Source organism: Panthera tigris, chromosome B2 (genome assembly GCF_018350195.1).
Source record: "Panthera tigris isolate Pti1 chromosome B2, P.tigris_Pti1_mat1.1, whole genome shotgun sequence".
Taxonomy (NCBI): domain Eukaryota; kingdom Metazoa; phylum Chordata; class Mammalia; order Carnivora; family Felidae; genus Panthera; species Panthera tigris.
In genome coordinates, this window is record NC_056664.1 from 73,149,249 (window position 1) to 73,170,782 (window position 21,534).

The 21,534-nt window shown below is 36.9% G+C and overlaps 1 long non-coding RNA gene across 4 annotated transcripts in view; it reads left to right on the plus strand.

The window, feature by feature from the left end:
• The window catches only part of LOC102962755, a 260,546-nt gene that overhangs the window by 139,380 nt on the left and 99,632 nt on the right, over window positions 1-21,534 (plus strand). For all 4 annotated transcript variants that reach the window (XR_006217730.1, XR_446076.2, XR_006217729.1 and 1 more), the window contains one exon: window positions 10,244-10,358. This is a non-coding gene — a long non-coding RNA (uncharacterized LOC102962755). The remainder of the gene's footprint in view (window positions 1-10,243; window positions 10,359-21,534) is intronic.

Genomic DNA, 21,534 nt, shown 5'->3' on the forward strand with positions numbered 1-21,534 from the left:
GTCTTTTTACAGAAAGCTTACAAATGCTTCCACCCTGCATAATTAATGTAATGGTATGAAAAGCTACCACTTATAACTTCCCACTGTTGATCAGACGGGGAGATGTCCGGGAAGGCTGGGAAAAGCTTGCTGTTACCTCACGGATTCTGGGAACAGATTTTACTCATCTGTATGACTTCACGCACGTTGGACTTGAATCTGAAGTGAAGTCCAAGACAATTTCACAAGAGATGAAACTTAGAATTTTTCAAAGAAGGGAAAATAAAACATCATCCATGTCTGGGCAAGAGCACTGAGGCAGACTCAACATGTGTTTATGAACATTGGAGTGATGACTTATGCATGCTTGAAGGAGGCAGAAATATATTCATTTTTCTTTGCACTTATCTCTATGCATTTATGAGGTACAGAAATTTGTGAGCCCTGAGACAGAAGCAGGAAAAAAAATAAAAAGACATCAAGAAGACGGCAAAATTATACCACAATTTCCACTGAGGTGTGGTTTGTGAGAACCTGGAGGCAGAGACCAACAAGTGGAGTTATCCACTGAGAGGCACAGGTGTGGCTCTCTATCCGGCTTAGCCTCTCTAAGAAGCACTGAGGAAGAACATGAGAGGAGAAACATCAGGCCTTGTATTCAGAAATCCACTCTGGGAAGACACAGCTGTGAAGACTGCTGGTTCATCAGAGGACAGGAGGCAGAGCAGGTTTGACAGGAATGGGATTTGTGCTGCAGACAGTTCTGTTGTGCTCTGTGCTGCTACAAGGCTATAAGAGAAGCAGGACAAAAGGGCATTGATGCTCTTTGGCACTGTCTGAATGAGAGAAAGTTGTGTAAGGGGCCAGCAGGCGGGTAGAATGAATGGCATCATTTAGAGCCAGAAGTCAAGCAGAAGGGATGGGGCAGGAACATTTTCATTTCTATGTTCCATCCACACAGTCCCTAGAATTGTTCCTCATATACTTGGGAACTTGGTCAATATTAATTAAGAAGAAGGAAGAAGCACACTTAGAAGCATGAAGTACCATTGAAAAAGACTGAACATGGGAAGAGGGGAAAAAAAAAATGGGGAAGGCATACTCATTTGGAAAGTTGAGGTCAAATCTGTAAGCTTTCAGCCCGATTGAAAAGCTAATTCCAAGCTTCTTGCATAAATTCAATTTTAGGGTCTTAAAGCAGACAAGACCGAGTTAGTGACTTCAGCAAATAAAAGTTTTCCTTTGTTTGTTTGTTTGTTGCAATAGAAAGAAAGAGAAAAGATAAGGTCCAGAATATCTGGCATTGCTGAAATTCTATGCTATTAATGAACTGGGTTGGGGTGGGGGGCTGGGACTGAAAGGCAAGAAGCTCATTAGTGGCTTCTGTGGAGAAGTGTGGGGCACTCAATGCTAGAAGGAAATGGAAAATCGGCCAGTTAACAGCAGGAACATCTAAATCATCACACTTAGGAGGAGAACTGGAAAAACAAGACAGCATTTTACCCTCCACAGAAAAATAATAGTGAAAGAAAGCCTTCATTGAGTATATATTCGGAATGTCTTAAGTCAGGCTGCTAAGTAAATAGTTGCTGTTGATGAAGGCAAAAAGATAAACAGTCATTCATAACGGTCAGAAGGGCAGGGAGCATCGGCTCTGGTATAGAGTGCACCTTCAACTCTAGATCACTAAATCTAACATACCTCAGGTAATACTGACTCAGAAATGACCATATTATTGCCCCCTCTGTCTGTGGCAATACTAGGCCCAACTTTAATATAATATAATATAATATAATATAATATAATATAATATAATATAATATAATATAATATGGCATGTTGGCCTGGGTCATATCAAACAACCGATCAATGTTTATTAACTTTACCATGTGCAAGATACTATGCTAGTCACTGTGGGGGGACATGGAAGCATCCCTCCTCTCAAAGCATTTCCTAAGTATGTGGAGTAACAGGATGTAAATGCATAAAAGGATAATGTAACCAGCAGTGCAATTCCCAGCATAGCAATGAATGGCCAAATGGTGATAAATATTCCAGGGATTGAAAGGAGGGCAAGATTGCCAGAGTATGAGACATTCTAATGGACTGTTCAGAGACAAAAGTACATTTAAGTGAAAGGGAGTTTATAAAGCAATGCAGTCCAAAACTTTTTAGAAATGAGAAAGTGAAGGTCCTAAGAAGTAATAATTTATCCACAGTGTCATAGCGACTAGTAGTCTTTCAGAAGGATTTAGTATTTGAATCCCAACTCCATCATGTATTTCTGGCAAATTATTTAAACTGTCTACACTCAGTTCATGAATAAAGTGGGAATAATAATACTCAGCACAAACTAAAGGAAGAATTAACTACGATTATTATTATTATTACAATTATTACTCAGACATGATATTTTTCCCTCTGATCCAAGCTCAGCCTCAAAACCTTTCTCAACACAGACCACCAGCTTTTCCTAATTGTACAGAATTACCAGTGATACTAAACATACTTTTTTAGTCATATAAAGGAGGTTTTTCCTGTTATTGATGACAAAGATCTATAGACAGATTTAAAAACACTTTTTTTTTAAATTTTTTTAACCTTTATTTATTTTTGAGACAGAGGGAGACAGCATGAATGGGGGGGAAGGTCAGAGAGAGAGGGAGACACAGAATCTGAAACAGGCTCCAGGCTCTGAGCTTTCGTCAGCACAGAGCCCGACGCGGGGCTCGAACTCACGGACCGCGAGATCATGACCTGAGCTGAAGTTGGATGGTTAACCAACTGAGCCACCCAGGCACCCCAAACACTTTTTTTTTTTAATGTGCAATCTAACTCCTTTCTTAAACCTAAATTATTTCTTGGTTAATTTTGCAGTTTCCAAGCCCCATGAAGATTATCTCCATTCGTTCAAACCAGTTACTCAGATTCTCCAAAATACCTGATTGTTCCCATAGTCTGCTTCAAAATGCAGATTACTTCTTCCTTTTTAGATATGACAAGCAGTGGTATGATCTAAATTTATTATGTGGCATGTCCTGAGGTGGATGTTCATTAGCTCTCTTACACTGAGAAAAGCCAAGCTTCCCCCACTTCAGTCTTGCAGATGAGGAGGCTCAGGCCAAATACAATCACCCCCAGTTGTTTTAAATGTTTCCCTCTGCTGTCATTTAACTATTTTTCATTTAATGGGCAGAGCAATCCAGGAGCCACCAAATGTTAAATGTGGGAAGGGACTTTGGAAGTGATTTAGTTCACTTCCATCTAATGCACAGTTCCTAGTCACTGAAGATTATCTTCTAGGGCAAGTTGGAAGTTACCCATACCGTTTATTCAGCAAGTCTGAATTAAAGACATGTTCATCACCTGAAGAGTCAAAACAGCTGGAGCAGGAGCATCAGTGAAAGAGAACCCACCTATTCAGTAATCTTCCTACCAGGCCATTGACTGCTTATCCAATTCAGTGCAATATTGTATTTACATATGATACCATGGGACCCTGAGATGCAGGGCTAAAGAAGCCCTAATGCTGAATGATCAACAATATCATTAGTAAAAGATGGAACATTGTGAAAATAGTTGAGACCAAACATGCTTGTCCTCCATGGTTCAAAAGGGCACATTTGCAATGCAGCAACACCCAACTCCAGAAATGGGAAGATGTTGGGATGGAAGTAGCATGGGTGACAGTTCCCTCCAGATTTTTCAATGGGAAGATTGTGTGTTGTATCCAGCTTCATAATGGAGAGAATCTAAAAGGCTTGCTGAAAAATGCTGATGAAAGTGCTCAGCTGCAGACCACTATTTACCTCCTTTGATTCACTAAAGTATAAATAATCAAAATGATACATAAATTTAATTGCCGGTGTCGTGTAGTTATTTTTGAGGAACAGCCACAAATCTGAGATCTGGTATTTAACAAACAGCTCAGGCTACCTACTCAGACTAAACACATAGTGTGTTTTCCAGGCTGTAATTTTATAAAAACAAAATGTCTTGAAAGAGAGAACAAGCTAGTACGATTGCTTTAAAAATCACTTTAGGAAAAGTTTCCTTACTAAACTAAAATAAAACGTAGACAATCTAACCCATTTTGCTGGCTGGCCCTGATCCGCCACCCTGCTGTGCCATGTTATTACCTTCATTTCATTGACTTCCCACACGAATATCTTCCCTCTACCAGTCTTTAGGAGCAGGTAAACTCTTCTCTCATGGGGTTTTGTTTCTCCAAGAACAGAGGTTTACATATTTTTTAGTTCTAGACTCTTTAAACTCTTAAAAATTAGAGACCCCAAAGACCTTTTGTTGTGTCTGTTGTATATATCAATATTTAATTTATTGGAAATTAAATGTGTCTTTATAAAAATAATTGTTTTAAAGCCAAATACAATTTAGTGAGAAGAGTGACATTTTTTTTACACTTTTCCAATATGAATCTCTTTAATGTCTGGATTAACAGAAGAAAGCTGGATTCTCATATTTACATCTATGTTTAATCTGCTGGGGTATGTTACTTTGGTTGAAGTATATGTGAAAATCTATCCCCATATAGATATGTATATAGAAAAGGGAAATTTGATTCTAATAACCTTTCAGAGAATTATGGATATTCTTCTACCATTCTACTCAAAGTCAACTAGTAGTAATTTCTTACAAATTAGTTGCAGTGTGAAATCTGATATTATCAATGAACTTTTCATATTCTGTTACACTAAAACCCATTGGTATATCTTGCATTTTGAATGGATCTTTTACTCATGTATGATTTTATAATATTATGCATTGGTCATTTACAGTTGTTATTATACAGAATCTTTAAAAAATCACACACTTCAATGACATCACAGTTGCATAGAAAAGTCTTGAAGTATTAGGAGCTTTCAAGCTCATGCCGATGGACATGTTTTTCAAAATTCTGAATATTGCCCTAAAACTTGTATTTTATCATTGACCAAAAATATTGTCAGTTATTTTCCTTGAAGAGTCAGGCTCACTTTGTTCATTTTTGAGAACGTGTGTACCCATCTCTGAACTACCATGGTCTGTCTCTCAGACATTATTTCAGATAAAAAAATAGTGAAAACTGGCCAGAACCCAATTAATTGCGCAAGTACTTTTCCTGGAGATAACCACCATACTTTGATAGCAGAAGTGATTTGCATGTACTTCTCATAGAATATCAAAAAGATGTATATTCAAGGATCAAAACAATAAATTTAGTAATTTATGCTGCTTCAGCATGGACAATTTAAGTGAAGCTGCTTTTTAAAAAATTGTTTGTTTATTGTGACTATTTGGAGAAGAATACAATGACCCTTAGTACAGTTTAGAACCACTGCCTTGATTTGTGCTAAGGCACCAGCAGTTTTATTCACCATTGTTTTTGCCCTATCAGTGCAAATGTAACACAGTGAGAAATGCAAATAATGCTTTGTATTGTTATGAAAATAATTCTGACCTGCAGATACCCTAAAAGTGTTTCAAAGACCCTTAGGGATCCAAGGAACAAAGTTTGAAAATCCCTGTCCTAGTCAAGTCAGCATAATTCTATGTGACAGGAAGACTATCCCAATGGATAGCAATAATTAAAAAAATTTCTTCGTAAGTGATTTTATAATAAAGCCAATGAGAATCTCAAGATATAAGAATGTTATGTTCCCAAAACAAAACCTTTTCTTATTCCCCACAAATTTGGCCTATAACTCTTGATTGCTTAAATTCATCTGTACTTCAGATCTTGCAATAAAATGGAAATAACAAAAGCAGCTATCTAATAGGAGTGTTTGGAAGATGAGATAATTCCAAGTCAGGAGAGTACTTAGCACAGTGCCTGGCACATAGTAAGTGTAAAATAAATGGTATTGGCTACTGTTTTTTCCATAATCCTTCAACAGCCTTAATTTAACCTCACTGTTGCTCAAAATGGATATCCTCCCTTGTGAAAATTACAGACATTTCATTTTTTCACAAGTGCAAGCTCTTCATTGATGACATCTCTGACTCATGAGTGTGAAGTTATTTACAGTACTCTTCTGTGATAAAAATATAACTGGGCTCCTCCTTTTAGTGTTCTCATATCACAATGCAGTTTGATAATTTCTTCCTAAAAGATTTTTAAAAATAAACTTAATGGTGTCAAGGAAAAACTTGAAACAAAGTGCAAAGAGCCTATATAATAAGTACCTACTTAACAGTCAGTTAAGTGACCGACTCGGTACCAATTTAGGTCATGGTCTCATGGTTCGTGGGATCGAGCCCACATCAGGCTCTGTGCTGACAGTGCAGAGCCTGCTTGATGTTCTCTCTCTCCTTCTCTTTCTGCCCCTCCCTTGCTCTCTCTCTCTCTTTCTCAAAATAAATAAATAAAGTTTAAAATAAATAAATACCTACTATATTGTATCTATAAGCAAAGGACAAAAGGTAGCTCTCAGCCCTTGTACAGTATGACTATTAACTCAGAATGATGAAAATTATCCTGAAAGAGTTTAAGAGTTTCATTATACAACTCAAGATTTTAATGGATGAATAGCATAAAATATTACTCTTGACATGACTTGACTTTTTCCTTTATTAGAAAATATTTTTAAATAGTTAAGGAACAACACCATTAGCAAAAATATTTAATTTTTCAGAATATTATGCTGGGTGCCGGCTGGCAGAGGATGAGACATACTGCTTAGTACAAATTCCGCAGGCTGAATGAAGGCTTTGAATTTGAATGAATGTTCACATACTTCACAAAATGTTGCCTTCCTTCTGGCTCAGACTTTGAGAAATACCTCTGTCGGTGTTTATACAGTTTTAGGAGGGCTCCATGGTTTATGATCAGATTAGCCTATTTTCCTTCCAGTGCATGGCTCTCAAATCCACATGTGGAAGTGTTTCTCTGAGACTAGGAATAAGGTAAGCATGTGCTTCAAAAGTTCCTACAGTCGTGAATTATCAAAGTCTAATAAGGGTAATCAGTTTGAGAAATACTAGATTTCGGATGAGATTTTAGCAAGCTAGATTATAGGGAGAAAAACCTGGGTTCTTAAATAATATTTGAAAATAATATTCGAAAGTAAGTCCTCCCTACCCCAGTCCCTTGAAAACTAATAAAACATCTATATGAGTTTTAGGCAACAACTTCCATGTTAAAAATGAAAATTAGATATAGGATTGGGGCAGTGCAAAGTATGTGGCTAATTCACCATCTATGTCTCTGCTGCATGCTTCTGAAGTGGCCTTGAGATGGGGAAAAACTGAGTCAATGGAAAGACTCCCAGACACTGACACTGGCTGTGGTCATGTATAGGCATGGATGATGACATGTTTCTAATCCATGTATGGACATTGAGCCAGTGAGTGGTACCTCTGATAGACCACCATGAAGAAGAGCTGTACATTATGGATATCAACGTCTAGAAGACAATGGTTGGAACATATCTGTCTAAGCACCCTCTTACCAATCAAAAAGTCTTACTATGCACTTAACTGTGTTTAATGGACTTACACTCCGATCATTGGATGATAATGTTCATTTCAACAACATGCTTTGTGCAGATCATAAGCCTAGGAGAGAGCCACCATAAGGGTCAACATGTGTTAAAGAAAGGGTGACCAGTGAGCAGAGTGTTCTTGGCTATAAGAAGAAAAGAATATGAAGCTTTGCCCCCTTAACAGCAACATGTCTTCAAATATATACATAAAGACAAGTGAATGAGTGAGTATGTACATGAATAGACAAAGGGATCACCAGTAATCCATCAGTAGAAAACCCAAGCATCTTCTACAACTTGCATAGATACTGTAATGAATAATTCACTTTCTTACTTTGTTTCTGCAGCCTCTTGAGCTCAACTTAATCCTTGCATAAAGTGACAGCTGGAAGTAGTATTTCACTTTTATAACTTTCAGAACATTTCTTGCAGTCAAGTATTTGGTTTTGTGCCCATGTTTGTTTTTGCACCTCCTTGTGCTACACAGCAACCCTGCCTTCTCCAAGCCAAGGCCAGACAGTCTGGGAGACAAATTTCAAATGGCTGACAGTGCCAGGTTCCAGATATAAAAAGTCATCTTTCCTCTGTCTCTCTCTTTTCTGGTGACAGAGAGAGTGATTTCTCTGCAATGTAACATTTGAAATTATGCCTAGCTTTTGCTAACGATAAGCAAGCTGCCAACTCTGAAAGAATTGGGAGGACACAGGATTTGAGAGCCCAAGCAGTGTTGGGAAGTTTATTCCTCACCTACTTGTATGGTTGTGGTAAGAGCCAACCACACTCAATCACCCTCTCCATTTCCAGGATTCTGGACAGTCCAGTGAGACAAAAGAAATGCAGACACACACACCACACACACACACACACACACACACACACACACACACACACACACAGAAGTAAAATAAAATAGACAAAAGTAGTTAAAAGGAGAAAAATGACTTTCTAGTAAAAAAAGTAAAAAGAAAACCAAAGACATATTACATATAGGATAAGTGTCTTTGATCATATCATAAACATCAAAATTAAGGCAACATTAATGTCAAGAAAACTGTGGAAGACTTCAAAATTAAAGGCTTAAATGTTTACCTCTTCGAACAAGTTGTCTGCCCTTCAGTTGAACTTGCAAAGTATTTACTATCTCTGCCTTTGACACTTTATACCAGCTTTAAACATAGTAGGCATGAGTTACAGTGAGAATTATGAAAAAGGAAATTCTGGGGAATCAAAAGCCAGAATCCTATAGCTTTTCATTTCCTCCCCACTCTTACTATCGACAACAGACTTCACACCATCTCTGCTAAATTTCAGATGCCAACTCCTCTCCATTTTTATTACCCTCTGCAAGTATCATCTGTATATTATCACCTTATTAAATTTCTGTAATGGTTCCCAAAAGTTCTTCAGTTGAAAGCAAAACTCATAATCATAGGCTTCCCAATTTATCAGCTGCTAATTCCTTCATTAAACACTTATTGCACACCTAGTGCATGTCAGGCATTTAAGAGATGTGGGAAATACACAAATGAAAGATGGGCTTATAGTGTTGAACAACATGCAAAACACAGTTTTGGAAGAGAAACTGATATATAAATCGCCTTCCACCAATCAGAGTGATGAGTGCTACAGGTTGAAGCATATGGAAGTCTTTCTGAGAGAGACAATTATTCGTTTGCTTTAAAATAAAAAGTAGACATTATCAAAGTGAATGAAGTCCACTAACAGGGAACAGCATGATGTAGAAGTGCACAGAGGAAAGAAAGCACATAGTTCAGGGAAGCAAAAGAGAAGCAGCATGGCTGGAGTATAAAGCATACGTGGCAGGTGATGAAACCATTCTATTAAGTAAGGGATAGCTCACTAAAAGCTCTCAAAGAGTTTGCATTTTAACTCTAGTATAATGAGGTGACATCAAAGATTTTAAGCAAGAGGATTTAAACATGATAACTTTTTGTATTTTAGAAAGATTTCTCCAAAAGTTCCGTGGAGAATGGATTGATAATAGGACCAATCCAGAAGTTATTATAGAGGAGAGAGAGAGTATGGAAAGAAAGATATGGAACGATGAAATTTAGAAACAGACAGAAAACATCTGGTCGCAAATTGTATTGGGGAACTATTGTTGAGAGAGAGAAAGCAACAAGATTCCCAGCTAACAATTTTGTGACTTTAAAGAATGATCAGATTTGGGAGGAGAGATAAACTCAATTGTTGATATGGTGGCTTTTTAAATGACCTTTGCATGTACAGGCCTCTGCATGTAAGGCATGTACTGGAGCAGGAGGAACATATTTAGGAGTCATCAGCCTACTAGTTACATATATATTAATTAAAACCCAGGAAAGTAGATGAGATTTATTTGAGTTTTATATCTAAAATACAAAATCAATGATGTAAAAGGTGAGTCAAAAGAGTGATGTCATGAAGCGATGGGAAAAGAGAGTTTCAAAAACGAAGTTATCAACAGTATTAAACATAGCAAATCTCCTGGAAGTAATACTTGACACCTCTTTCTTATTTCACTGGCAACACAAGTAATATGGTCACAGAAGGCAGAGAAATACAATACACCTTGTGTCCAGAAAAAGAACTAGGATATTGGTGTACAGCCTTCATGAGGATATTAGGGCATCACTAGATACAAAAGGTTATGAGGTTTAAGGACAGATTTTTGTCTGGATTTTAAGAGAAAGGCAATGGCACAAGTGAAATGCATTTCCACAGCTCACACTTTGTGCTCTTGTGTGTAACCTACTCGGTAAACATCATTTATGTCCCTGCAGGAATATCCTTCCTACTACATTGGATATATCTTCAAAACTCTGCTCAAAAATTACTTCATATGTGAAGCTGTCCATTGATGAGGCTACTTGGCTGCATGTGTCTAATTCTATTTAGGTAAGTATATTTCTTCATGTTTTCATTGTTGACTTATTTGTGTCTTTTTCACGTGTTTCACAGTCTTTCCCCCTAACCTTCTAGAGGGCAAGAATGTTCCCTTTGTTTCTTTTCTTTCCATGTGGTAACTGGCCACAAGGTATATTCTCAATCCGAACTGTTTCTTTATGGCCAGAGAAGTCTCTTCAGCAGAGTTCTTTGAATCTGACCACCCCTGAGGACATAGAGTCATTTATACAATGGTTTATAAAGAAAACTGCAGCTTGTTTTTTTCCATGGCTGAAGAAGCAGGAAATTGAGCAGCAGTGGCCTAACTCTTATGGAAACTCCACCCTGTGTACTGGCACCATGGTAATTTTGCCTAGACTGCTTTCTGGGACTAGCCCAAACCTGTCAAGCTCTCACTTTAAAAACTTGCAGATGTATCCACCACATATTTATACACTCACATTTATTTGCAGAGAAGTTGCTACCGAGATGAGACACCTCATCAAGGAGCCTTACAACTGAGTTGTTTTTATGATGACAGATTTACACAGGTATACCTTCATTCTCTCATCTGGTTCTCCAAGACCATGGCCATATATGTGCAGAGTACCTGTCTGGGTTCAGAGTACAGTCTGGCCTGCAGGACATGTGTGCTAACTGGCACCTACACGTCAAAACCATAATCTAGGCCTCACTAGCTCAGTCCAGTCTCCTGAGCTAAACTACCACAGATATGCAAACTCAGATGGGCCTTAGAAGTGAAGCAGGTGCACATGCATTGTGGTAAGGATTTCCATTATGCTCAGAGCTGAAAATTCAGATTCAGTCATTAAATTTTTCAGCTAGGAGGAGTCACAGAAACCACCCACACACAAAATAAATAGGCCAATACATAACCCAGACAGACCAGAAGAGAGTTTTTAAAGAAAAGGGGAAATTTGTCAAGAGTGTGTTTAGTGGGAAGATGAGTTAGGCAGGAAGGACAGTGTATGATTAGAAAAAAGCTAAGCAGGGGCTATTTGGATGTGTCCTAAGGACAGGATCTATTGTGATTCAGTAGAGCTACTAAAGGTCTTTCTCAGAGAGGTGAGAGAATGCAATTTTTGGCCCTAATTCAATTCTTGATTCAGAGTAAAAGAAATACTAAAGAAGTCTCACAGCCAAATTGTAATCATAAATAATTTTCCTCTCAAGTGAGTTGACTCCAGTTGGCACTTATCAGCTTACAGGTCAGCACAAATGTTTTTCTAATGAGCCATAAAAGGAGAAAAGTATAGTCTAGACTGGCAGTCAAAAAACCTGCTGCTTTCTTTCAGCAATTCGACTGAGTCTGACTCGGGGTTACTGGCCCAAACTGATAATATCAGCTCCCTGACATATTAGGTGCCAACAGGATCTCACCTTAAGTGGTGTAAACTGTTGTAACAATGGACAACGTGTGTTTCAGGGCTGAGTGGTCTGGGCCACTGACTGGCTTCCAATGTGCTCACACATTTCTTTTTATTTTTCTTTTTCCCTTCTGGTCCTGCCTATATTTCTACTTTTATTCAATGTGTCTCCAATCTGATACGTTTTAGGCCTTGCTAGTGATTCCCACTAGAAGCTTTATGGAAGGGTTAAAGAAGTCGCTGTCTCATTATTTGTAGTGAAATGCTGCTGAAATGGAAGCTCCATAAGGGCAAAACTGTGTATGCTTTGCACATAGTGGGTCCTCAATAAACAGACATGTGGTGTTTGTTTTCAGTAATTGAAAGTCATTTCTCTTAAATTTTCTGATGAAAATATGTATGAACAGTATTGAGGTACTATATCCTATCCCCATTCCCCAAACATCTTAAAGCACCAGGAGCAGAAAGCTGCTTGTTAGAGACTGCATCTCCACAAAATTCATAAACTGAAATCTAATCCCCAATGTGATGGTATTTGGAGCGGGGCATTTGTGAGATTATGTCATTAACGTGGAGTCCTCTTGAATGGAAGTCCTCCTTACATAGGAAGAGACCAGCAAGCCAGCTAGCTCTCTTTCCACCACATGATGATATAAGAAGTTAGCAGTCTGCATCCTGGAATTGGGCCTTTATCAGAGCCTGACCACACTAGCCTTCTGATCTCAGATTTTCAGCCTCTAAAACTGTGAGAAATATATTTCTATTGTCTATAAGCCACCCAGTCTATGCCTTTGTTATAATAGCCCAAACAGCCTGTAACACTGTTTATAGAGTACCAAGTCTTGAGTGTTTCCAGCCAGCCTCTCAATCGGTAGTTCTATTTCAGTAAAATCAAGAGAATAAAAAGGGAAATAGAACCAGGAAATAGTTTGGATGTCCCTAACTCATTTTACTCATTTAGAACAAGACTTCACAGAATTTTGGAAACTCATGTTGTCACTGTTGCCTTTCTAATATTTACCCCAACAGCTAAAATTCTCATACCATAAAAAAAAAAAAAAAAAAAAAAAAAAAAAGTTAAAAAAAAGAGTACAATACAAAGCCTTTAGCAAACTATGAGGAATGTGAGCCTCTTAATGGGGAGGTGCTGGGTTGCGGCTCAAAAGACTTGTTGGAAAAGGAATAGGTCCAAATGGTAATAGAAAGAAACAAACAATGCTTAGCACTTCTGATCTGTAAACAAGTGGAGATGTTTTCCAATTTTATACTTCCAGTAACTAATGTCCGGGCCTATCCCTTCAAATTCCATTGACTGGTAACCAGCACAGGCCAGTTAACTAACTACTTTACTGAGTCCTATGGTGACCAATGAAGACTTACAAATCATTATTCAGTTTTTTTTTTATGACATATTGTGAATTTAGAGATGAAAATACCGAAGTCACCTACTATAAATTTAGACTTCTACTTTAAATTTGAGGCCTTTTTATGACAAGGGCAATAGAAATCTTAGAGTAAACCATCATTAGCACACCCAGCACTCTACCTTCCAAATCTTTAGGAAAACCATCATTCTACAACTTTCCTGTTTGAAAACAGAAACACAGACTACTTTTACCCAGGAGACCCAGGAGGGTCTTTGCAGATACGTGCCATTCCTACAATCTAAATAGAAGGAAATGACTTAAGAAATACAAAGATCTGTAATTTCTTATGCTATAGCCAGGTAAAACTGAGTCTCACTCCATTGACCCAAGGGCATGGCTAAATATTTTAACTTAATATCACAGTTTGATTTTGTGGCATACTTTTTGGCTACTCCGTATTAACACAGGTGATCTAGTGGTGCATTCCCCAGTTTCTGTGTTAACCCTGGAATGCCCATCAGAGCTGCACCTCAGGGAGGGAGGTTAGTATTTTCCAAAGAAAGAGAGCCCAAAGGAATGATATTGTGATAGCCTCACCCCATCTCAACATGCCCCCTATTCACATCCGATAAACCTTTTAAATCTAGAAATGGAATGGCCACCTTATACCTTAGCATATTCAGGAATCCTTACATGCCAAGAGCCAGCATTATAAACGAAAAAGTAATCTTTAGTAGAATAATTTGAAACCAAATCTTGTCTCCTTTCAGGCACTGAAAAGAAAAAAAACTTAAGAACTAATGAAATGCTCTAATTCACAGGTAAAACATCATTAGATTTAAATCTGAATCATTAGATTTAAATTGACATACCCTGAACAATGTAACTTAAAAAAATTCATTTTTAGAAAACAGATAAAACTGATGTTTTTTTTAGGGGATCTGAATTCACTTTCTATTTAAAAAAAAAAAAATGAGTTCTCTGATTTGGACAACCTGCAAAATCCCACTTTCTTTCTCCTAAAGAAATATCTTTGTTTATTCTTTTGAAGATTAAAAAATTAACATTTTAAACACTTTCTGTTATTGTTAGTAGTTGGACAAAAGTATATACAAAATTGGTTGAGATTTTTCAGAAAAATTTAATTATATCTAAGTGGTATACTTTTCAAAGAAAGAGGGAACAGTTTAAAACAAACTTAGACTCTATTTGCTTGTTAAACACAATTCCACTGCATTTTTAAACTTCTAAAAAAACTCATGACACTAAAGTATTAATCAGAGTTTGTCAACTGGCACATATGGTTCATAGCAACATCCTGGTCTATCCAAGACAACCTTGTGATTTCAAAATAATAAACAGTAAGGAATGAAGGAGACTGTAATTGCCATCAACCACAGTGAACACTGCAGAACTTTCATCCAAGTTAAGGCAAGGCACGTGATGGCAGTTGAAAAAGCAACAAGGAAATTAATAATTGTAGAAGACTTAGCATGAGTTAGAACACCTCAAGAAGTATCTCACTTAATCTTCACAGTAAACTTTAAAATACATTATTAACCCCATGCAAAATAGGAGGAAACCAAAGCTCAAAGACAAAGTATTTCCCCAAGGTCTGTCAGGGAGTTATCAGTGGGGCCTTAAGGTACAGGCACTATGAACAGAACTATGTAGCTAGTATAGGAGTATATTTGTGTTTTAAGATCACACTGTACTTCTGAACCCTCCTTGGAGACACTGGTGACTCCGTTAGCAGTTCTGGCATGTTACAGAAGACCTCAGTGAGTTTGCATCCAGATCCTGAGGCTCAGTTTTACATATGTGAGTAATAAAGCCAGTGAGAGACAAAATTGTGAAGTTGGCAGATGTGGTCTTTATTGTTTCCACCCTACTTTTCCCTGAGGCATCCTGATTCCTTGCAGATGCCTGGCCCCTTCAGTTGGCCCAAACACTGACTGGAAATGGCCACTCCAGCCCCTATAACACCTCATACTGCCTTGAGTTATAATCACCTGAGTGTCTACCTCCCCACACTCTCCACCAGATTGTGAACCTCTAAAGCACATAGAGAGCATCTCATTTTTTCCATGTTCTATGATACTTAACCCAGAATGGGTGCTCAGTGAGTATTTGTAGCAAAAATAATGAATATAAGACTCTTCTCCCTCCCAACCCTAATCAAAATATTCTAGGCCTATAGTTCCACCTTACAGTTCTCCAAACTTTGCTTCTTAAGATGGCAAACAACTAATAATATGACCGGTTAACTTAATAAGAAATGACTTACTGCTTGACTCAGATCTTGTATATCAGTATTGTTGTATATGTGTGTATATGTTTTGAAGACTAAATACCTAGTCTTTGTAGTACATAAAGTGACTACTTTAAACTTGGGCATTTGGACACAAGTTATTAAAGTAGACAGTATCGGGGCGCCTAGGTGGCTCAGTCGGTTAAGCCCCCAACTTTGATTCAGGTCATGATCTCGCGATCCATGAGTTCGAGCCCCGCGTTGGGCTCTGTGCTGACAGCTCAGAGCCTGGAGCCTGTTTCAGATTCTGTGTCTCCCTCTCTCTCTGCCCCTCCCCCATTCATGCTCTGTCTCAGAAATAAATAAACTTAAAAAAAATTTTTTTTAAATAAATAAAAATAAAGTGGACAGTATCTCATTAAGATTGAATATGGAACAATAACAATGCATGGGGCACAACCAGCATGCCAATACCTAGGGTGATGTGGTTAACAACAGTAGAAAACTACAGGTGAATGTTAATACTGCACATTTGACATACGTTATCTTATTTAATCCTTAAAACATTCTTTGAGGCAGATACTACTCCAGTTTTATTGAAGGGGGAAAAAAAGTCCAGAGAAGTTATATATCTTGCCAAGACCAATCATGGAGTAAATGGTAGAGATAGCATTCATATCTGGCCTAGCAATAGTTCTCTTTTACTATGCCTGAATCCCTGGTCCTCAAAGTTATTGTCCAAGCAGCAGCTGGAGGACTGATGACTTAATCTACTCCAAAGAAGTTTGCCATGAGGACTAGAATTATCAACCCTCTGTTCATATGACCAAAGGGAGAAATGTCAGGGTAGAGAAGAAAAAAAATCCATCTGGGGCACAATTATCAGAACCTTGGCAAGGACTGCACCTAATATGCCAAGAGTACCCTTTCTCTTATGATAGAAGCCCTTGCCCTGGTAACCACACAGCTATTTCTGATTCTGAACCAGCCAAGTCTCCCCAAGAGGCCCTCTCCAATGAGAACCTGGAGGGTTTCTATAGCAATAGCCTCAATAAAGATCCCATTTAATTAGAAATTCACTTCATATCCCATCAAGATATTTCAGTTCTATCTAAAAGTCACAACACAAAAATAAAATTCAAAACAATCTTGTGGCTGATTAAATGGAGACAGTGCAAAGAATGAAAGACTGGCAGACAGGAAAAGGGCCTAACTCTTGTCTCTGACACCAACTGTGAAATCTTGGGTCACTCCCAAATCATGCTAAATGTCAATTTTCTCAGCAACAAGGTTGTAATGATGGCAACTAGTTTTTAATATGCTTGTGACAATTATATGAGATAATTCATAGAAAAGATATAGTAGAGTTTCAATGAATTATGGCTCTTATTATATTGGAGACTTCTGTATATTTAAAAGAGATTGTTGATATTATTTTAAAAGAAAGTTGTGAATATTGACAACCAGCCTGATATTCAAATCCTTGTTTTCCTAAGAGGAATTCATACTGAAATGACCTTAATTATTTGCTGGTAATCAAAATGTAGTTAGATCCTGTGGAGAATATCACAAAGCCTCTCGTGTTTATCCTGTGGGCATGAAGACAATAAATAGGGCTTATACAGTTAGGGGGACTCATGACTGTTTAGATAACCATAGTGAATATTATTATACACCAGCCTGTAGTAAATTTCTAGGACTTTGCAATAGCCCTGCTCAGTTTTTAGAAATGTATTTTTTTCCAAAGAGTACAAACCTCTAGTTATAAGATGTACACAGGGGTATTTTTAATCTCCATTTTACTTAGTGTTTTATCAGCATTTGGTCCTGACATCTCTTTGACTTCAGGTGTCTTTCTTTCTTTCTTTCTTCCTTCCTTCCTTCCTTCCTTCCTTCCTTCCTTCCTTCCTTCTTTTCTTTCTTTCTTTCTTTCTTTCTTTCTTTCTTTCTTTCTTTCTTTCTTGTATGTTTTATATTTTTAAAATTTTATTTATTAATTTTTTAATATTTATTTGTTTGTTTTTAGAGAGAGAGAGGGAATGAGTGGGGGAGGGGCAGAGAAAGGGGGTGACAGAGGATCCATAGTGGGCTCTGTGTTGACAGCAGCAAGCCTGAGGTGGGGCTCCAGTTCATGAATTGTGAGATCATGACCTGAGCTGAAGTCAGACCAACTGAACCACCCAGGCACCCTGTTTATTAATTTTTTTTTTTTTTATCAAAAACTGCATACTGCCCTAGCTGAGTGTTTTTATTGTTGTTTATTTGTTTGTTTGTTTGTTTGTTTTAGTTGAAGTAGAGTTGACACACAATGTTACATTAGCTTCAGGTGTACAATATATTTTTTTTATGATTGCATATAAAACATGTTCATTTTTGAGAATTCAAAAATCTTAAACATTATAAGGAAGAAATGAAAATCACCCCATATCCTAATGTTAACATTGGGTTTATAATCTTTGGTTTCTCTCTCTTTCTCTTTTTTTTTTTTTTCAGTCTTCAAATGTGTGTGTGTACACAACCACAAACTCTTTTAAATGTGCTGTTCACATGAAATATGTGATGACTATTAGATGTTCTTCTAAAACATGGTTTCTAATGGCTGCTTCATGTTGCATCTTAAGAATTTCTTGTATTTTTTTAAACAATTCTTTTTTTTTTAATGTTTGTTTATTTTGAGAGAGAGAAAGTGTGTGTGAGCAGGGGAGGGGCAGAGAGACTTAGAGAGAGAGAATCCCAAGCAGGCTACACACTATCTATCAGTGCAGAGCCTGACATGGGGCTCAATCTCATGAACAGTGAGATCATGACCTTAGGTGAAATCAAGAGTCAGACACTCAACCGACTGAGCCACGCAGGCAACCCTATTTAACCAATTTTCAACTGGAATTATAATTTTATTTTTAATGTTTTATAATTTTAAATATTGATGATGAATATAATTGTAGACAAATTTTTGCACATATTTCTTTTTTTCTAAAATAATTTTATTTTCTATGACACATTTGTAAATTTTCTGTGAAAATAGATTGCACATTTTCATTCTTTGGATACATATTTCAATATTTGTATTTAAATACACCTCAGTTTATCAATTTTACTCATGAACTACCAACTACCAATATTTACTCAAATCTACAAACTCTGGGTATTGTGATAAAAAGATCTACCAGTTTGATAGGTAAAAATGCTACCAAATTATTACTTTGATTTATAAGTCTTTCTGACTTGTGAGTTTGAGAATTTTTCAGACATTTATTGAACATTTGTTACCCCTTTTTAAAGAATTATCTGTTCATAACCTTCTCCCAAAATTCAATTGGTCTTTATCTATAATTTCAAATCATTCAGAGGAGCTTCTAAAAGACTAATAGTATAAATCTTTTTGTGGTCCTATATATTATAAATATTTTTCTCAGTTGGTCACTTGTGTTTTCTTATTGCTTAAGGTGTTTTGATTTTCCATATTGAGACATTTTTCATTAGTCAAGTCTATCAATCTTTTAAAAAGAAAATAACAAAATAACAAGACCCATGTAAAAGAGATAATGTAAAAAGGTATCAGAAATAAAATGAATGCACTTCAGTTAACACAAAACAGTATAAATTGCTTAAAATTCCTTATTAAAAAATAATAATCTCAAAGTGAGTTAAAAATATAAATCCAAAGTTTTAGAAGATGGTCATCAACAATGTTATTTATTTAAGGTGAAAGGATAGTAATTAATGCATCGGTGAAGGGCAGATAATAAGCAAGTAACGTTTGCAATATTGGAATGAGAAAAATTAGAATTCAAGGCAAAACAAAATAAAAACATATGACAAAGAAGTACATTTTATAGTAATAAAGTAATGATTTGTAAGAAATAGAATAGTCACAAAACTCTACAAGTTGAATAGTAAAGAATCAAAATACATAAATCAAAACTATTAGAGATTCAAGGAGAAATTAACAGAAATATAATTTTATTGTAATAGTGGAACTTATGACTCAGTCTTTGTTCAAGTAAACAAACAACAATAACAATAAGAAACCAAAAATAAAGACGATTTGGATAAATTTATTATATTGTACACCTGAAACTAATACAACTGTATGTTAATTAACTGGAATTAAAATAAAAACTTAAAAAAAAATTAAAGGATGAGTAAGTACATATATATCAAACTCTGGCCAAAATAAAGAGCATCTTTTTTCAAGCACCCATTTAAAACATAAAAAATACCACTGTTCTCAAAAATGTAACTTCTGAAAAAGTGTATACACTGTATACAATCTGATCACAAAGTAGTAACACTAGACATTACTAACAAAGTATAAACAAATAGAATGAAATGGGTTGGAATTGTGTTTTTTTTTTAATGTTTATTTATTTTTGAGAGAGACAGAGCTTGAGTGGGGGAGGGGCAGAGAGAGGGAGACACAGAATCTGAAGCAGGCTCCAGGCTCTGAGCTGTCAGCACAGAGCCCAATGTGGGGCTCGAACCCACGTAAGGTGAGATCATGACCTGAGCCGAAGTCGGACACCCAAACGACTGAGCCTGGAGTTTTTTATATAAATAAAAACAACTTGACAACTCATATGAAATAAGGAATTTAAACACTGTTTACCAATTAGATCCAAATTGTTGGCAGAGTCATATCTAAGACTTTAAATGTTTTAATTATTAACAAGTTATTTTAAGCATAAAGATAAATTTTTAATCCTGAATTTGTGCCTCAAATGGCAATTGCACAAACATAGAAAGGGGGTTTTCATGACCACAAAGTCAGTAAAAACCCTCACTAATAATGGACAAAGAAAGGAACCAGTGCCATCTTGAGCTATGTTAATACTCATTAAAGGACCAGATAAATGCCAGAGATGATCCCCATTCTACTATGTACAGCATCAGCCTCCGTTCCTCTTCCATGTCCCACTTCAGGGATAGAAGACATTATGTGGCTCGAATGGAAGGAGAAATAGGAAGAAATATTAAAAATATTGGGAAGAGTAATGCTCTGGCTTTCTACTCAGTTTACCTGAATAAATCTCTCACTTTCCTTTTGCTCCCCAACTTTCAGGATCAATATAGCATAAGATATGGTAATATGAGGGGAAGATGATGGCCATATTGTCCAAAAGTATAAGGATATTAACAATGCTTTCTTCATCTCTTCCATTTCTCTAAAGGGTGGTGCTTTTATAGAGATGTGCATTTGCGGTTGGGGGAGTCCTTTTTATTAAGAAGCATTGTTGACTTGAGACAGAAAGGACCATCAGGATAGAAACCTAGGGAGGAATACAAGGAAAACCTGGTTACTGGTGAAACCTCTTATATCTGTTTTTTAAAAGTGAGAGGGAAAAGGTGTGCTTAAGTTCCCTTCTAACTAGTTTATACTAGTAGGAAGGTTAGGAAAAGATTCAGGATAGAAGCATGATCAAAGAAGGAAAGAAGTGCATCTGGCTGAGATGAACTTGAGCTGCATTTTCTGGGTTTTATGAACTCTGTAGCTAGGATGATAGACAGATGCAGAGGAGAACATCCAAGTCATTGGTCAGTTCATGTCTAAGAAATGTGTTCAGGGGTGGGTGTTAAATAGAGAATGTAATAAACCAGAGAACTTCCAGAAGAGAGGAGCTGTGGATGATAAAGCATCTGAAAACCACATTCTATGAGCTAAAGTTGTTTAACCTGAAAAAATATGATTTAGATCAGGGGATTTTGTGTATATAAGTTTATAAGAGGCTTCTAGGTCTCTATGGTTTCAAAAGGGTAAAGCAAAGGGGGAAATGGTGCAAATTATAGGGTGACCACGTATGTTTCCAAATTGAGAACATTAAAGCAATTCCAAGATGAAAGTGCTGCCTTTTGGAGCTAATGAGGGCCCATCACTGGATGTATCTAAACAGACAGTAGAAAAGATTATCTTATAAACTCATGTCATTCCTTCCTTCATTTATTCATTTTATGGAGCATCTGGTGTGGGCTAAGCCTCTGCCAGTTGCTGGGGAAGAATAAGAAGAATAAAGCATGGTCTGGCAAACAAAGAACTCTCATCAGGAGGATACTGATACAGTTTAAGAAGGGTGATGGGAAGGAAGCCAGCAAATGGGGAATCCATGTGGACTGGCAGGACTTGACTAAGAGATAATTCTAGGGGAAGGGGCACAGAAAGAAAGCACCCAGCCTCAGAACCAGAA